General features: G+C 35.4%; 1 non-coding gene across 1 annotated transcript; it reads left to right on the top strand.

The window, feature by feature from the left end:
* Nucleotides 1-3611: 3611 nt before the first annotated feature.
* TRNAF-GAA (transfer RNA phenylalanine (anticodon GAA)) lies at nt 3612-3684 on the top strand. Its single transcript has one exon. It is a non-coding gene; the product is annotated as a tRNA-Phe (tRNA).
* Nucleotides 3685-4270: the final 586 nt, after the last annotated feature.

A 4270-nucleotide genomic window follows, 5' to 3' on the forward strand; every position in this document is an offset into this window, starting at 1 on the left:
GTTATATATTTATCAATCAAATGCACAGTACACAGAATTAAAGCGCAATAAATTGCATTTTGTATGATTTTGTACTTTACTTTGAGTAAATATCATATTAATAAATGTGAGGTTAAACGGACCGACGGTGGGGGGGCTATTTGGATCATATTTGAATGCCTTTAAAATTCGATGCGTTAATTGTTTTATATTTTTATTTGAAACAGATGGTGCGCAATTATGTGAAAAAGACAACTAATCAATCATGGTCGAAAATTGCAATGGATGAAGCCGTTAGGAAAGTAAAATCCGATGAAATGGGATTACGCAGTGCTGCTGTGAGCTACGGAATCCCATACATGATATTACAAAGACATACGACTTCAATCACCGGGATCATCTCTAATCCAAGAGCAAGACCTACAATAGATATTGAATCTGAAAAACAGTTTGCGGAAAGATTGGTTTATTTATCTAAACGTGGATTCGGCATTACTCCAAAAATGGTCAGGAAATACGCTTTTGATTATTGTAATCGTTTTGGTAATCAAGCTCAACGAAGATTTAATTCAGAAGTTGGAATGGCAGGTCAAGATTGGTTTCATCGTTACGCGTCATCCATACCTCTCCATAAGAAAACCAGAAGGACTATCTCGAGCAAAGATTAACGGAATGGATCCAGACAAAATTTAAAATTTTTATGACACACTGAAAAAGGTAATAAGAGACTGTCAATTACAAGGAAGGCCAGAATGCATTTATAATATGGACAAAACCGGCATGCCCCTAAATAATCGTCCCGTATCAATGACAAGTGTCGAGCGAGGTCAAAATGTAACTGTTTTGGCTTGTATGAATGCAGTTGGATCATTCATACCTCCATTTGTCCTGTATAAGGGTAAACGTAAGAAGGATGAATTTATGATTGGAATGCCACCAAAAACCGCCCAAAATTACAGTTCAAAGGAAAAGGTACCCCGGGACTTAAAGTTAAAAAATCTTTCATAACAGCTTCTTCGTCGGCTTTAAGAAAGTGGTTTTGAATTTATTGCAATGAAGCTTTTGTACATCCTCCAAAGGAAAATTGGATTCAATGTTCTTCTTGCAAAGAATGGTGCCACAAAAAATGTTACGACAAGAAAGTGTTTAGTAAAGTTTTTTATTTGTGCGGTGTGTAAGCCAATAAGAGTGTAATAAGTGTCATAATACTTTCATATAAGTTATGGGTTCTAAAACCTATTTTTGGTTTTTGTTTTTTTTTCATACTTAACTATTTTTTCGGGTTTGATCCGAGTAGCCCCACCACTGATCCGAATCACCACATATATATGGGGTGATTCGGATCGGTGGAGAGGTCTACAGTAATAGTCATATGTTTTTTTTAAGTTACTTAATGTTTTGATCATTAAAGTTAAAACATATAAAAATGACAAAAGCTTAATATTAAATAAAAAAAATTTTCGAAAATGTATTAGTTTTAATTTTGTTCAAGAAAACATAAAAAGTGATCCGAATAGCCTCGGTCTACCCTAGGTATTTGTGCGCCTACTCTGAATCATTTTTTTTTCAAATGTTTTTGGCTTTCACCATTAAAGGGTGTTCTAGCCCATCATTTCAAATTATGGAGAGTCAAAGTTAATTTATATAATAACTTTGTTTAAATTGGCATTCTTCAAAATTATATGGAAGATTGGAGTCGAATTCACACTTGGAAGAGATGAGGCGTTGAATGGAGAGGAGACTACATTAGATAAGGCTTGATAGAAGAGAGGATATTTGTTTAGAGAGGGACAACCAAAAAATATGTGTAGGTATATATGTTTTTGGAATAACTTAGTGAGTAAAACCTCAAATTGCAATATTTAATTATTGAAGACAATATTAGCGATTTCTAAACAAAAATCTGAAAGAGAACAATCATAAAAGGATACGGTCACATCTAGGACTCGAACTCAGGACCCATTCCTTGCCGGAGCACCGCTCTACCACTGAGCTAATGGGACCGAAGTATGATTCAGTTAAATATGTAATTAAATAATTTTTTACAATTTGAGGTTCACTAAATTATTCCAAAAAATAAATATTCATCCTAAAATTGCAGAAAATAGATGTCGCACATTAAAATAAAAAAATATATATATATATATTTATCTAAAAGACGCTGTCTAGATTGCATTTAGTTTAGGTTGAATTTTGCGATCATACATAAAGATAGTTGCTAATAAAAAAGTGAGGTGAGAAAAATGAAAGCATGTTGGTAGTTTTTATTCGAAGTATGATACGGTTTAATATGACCGAAGGAGATAGGGTCAAATTAGCTCAGTGGTAGAGCGGAGTCCCGGTAAGGCAAGGATCCTGGGTTCGAGTCGAACTTAGGTCAAAAAAGGCATTCAAAATTCATCAATAAAATTTTGTGATAAAACTTATATTAAGGCTAATAGCACTTCAATTTTTAATTTTTTTATTATGATTAAAGAAATATTAATATTTCGTTTTCTAACTAACTACCTAAAATCTATATAGTAATATTAATATCTACATATAAAAATAATTTCTTTTTTTTTCGAAGGAAGCTTTGTAGAGTGATATTATATATTAAATGAAAAAAACACACTTTGTAATTCACCACTTTTATATTATTATTAACAAAGATCGCCCACCAGGATTCGCTTTTCCCAAGCTTCTTCAGGGCTTATTAGTAACTAAAGATAAGTAAATAAAAACAATAAGTGATAGGGACATAAAATAGAAAGAAAGAGAGACACATACAAAAATCAAATATTTTGTATTTTCAAATAAGAAATAAACCGTGTTGAAACTTTAAAAACTCTCGCAGAGTAGTTGAATGTTAGTAGCATATAGGTACTGCCTGTCGGCTTTATTTCACTTTTAAAATGATAATTAGGGAGCTAGGAATACTGAGACAATAATGCTTCGTAAATGTAATGAACTAACAAGCTTTGTGGAAAGAAAAGAGAGGGCGATATATGGTAGGAGATTATACCTCTCGTTTTCAGATTCGTGTCCTATAGGTTGACCTGGGAAATTGCGAGGTGACCATAATTTTTCAATGTTTTTGGTTTTTTTTTGAAATGTTTTTACAGGTAAAAATTATTTGGTGCATTTTAGTCTAGCCTATTTTGATGGAGGATTTAGCCAGCCGAGGAATTGAACACACCACCTGGGTGGGACCCAAGCGGGATGCCAACTCAGCCACTGACCGGTCAAGGGATACCTAACTCGATGTACCTACATTCAAAGAAAATTTCCCCGATTAGCAGTATCTATGTATTATTTTTTACTTCTTCCTATATCGACTCTTGATAGCTAATCTAACAAAATACTTTTCTTTGATATACCTACTCATTATTATTTTTTTGGTAAACTAATGTTTTTTAAGACAAGATTTTTTATGCATAGCACAAATAATTAATATTTGACAAGTTCAAGTATTTCACCTTAAAATGTAGACAATTTGTCTCGACGCCATCTAGTGAGAGAGTTAGCACTTACAATGCCTTTCTCATATAAAATAAAGTTGGTTGTTTTCAGGTGAAAAAATGTAACAAGCAGTAATTGTTGAATGAAACACTAGTACCTATATATTGAATCATTTCGCGGGTAAGAGATAAGCCGCCATAGCTCAGTGGTCAGAGCTGTCGACCGAAAATCGAAGGGACACGGGTTCGAGTCCCGTTGGTGTCATGTATCTTTTATCAGGAGATTTTTCAATGTGGATGAGTGTTTCAGGCGAATAATTATTGCTTGTAAAATAATTGTTTGATATACTCGTTGAAATGTTGCTTGAATTGCTTTTATACCTGTATTTCGTAACCAGATCTGAATAGCTAGGTATTTTTACGATCTTCCCCATATCCCTCCCCTCCCCACTTCCCTCAGTCTCATAACATATCCCAAATAGACCCACTGGCTCCTGACTATTACCGTATTCACATGAAAAAGATAATAAACCTTTTAACACCGTATGGTTAAGATGGATTCTACTCGTATTTTGCCTCGAACACAACATGTCTAATCCCTAAAGTTCCATTTTAGTTTCTGTTCTCATCATCCCATTAAAGATCTCATTGTCACCCAAGCCGGTCACAGGCCGCAGCCGCGGGAGGTGTGCGTCGGAGTGGGGTCGGGGGTGGCAGGTGGCGCATGCGCGTGTCGGGGGCGCGCATCGAGCGAGCGGGGACAGCGGCCCCGTGTCACTTCTCTCCCGCACCGCGCCCTGGATGTATTGACCTTCTGCCATCCCTGCGCCCTGCTGCTGGTACCTAGCCAG

Source organism: Hesperophylax consimilis, chromosome 2 (assembly GCF_061612785.1).
Source record: "Hesperophylax consimilis isolate HC1 chromosome 2, BYU_Hcon_1.0, whole genome shotgun sequence".
NCBI lineage: Eukaryota > Metazoa > Arthropoda > Insecta > Trichoptera > Limnephilidae > Hesperophylax > Hesperophylax consimilis.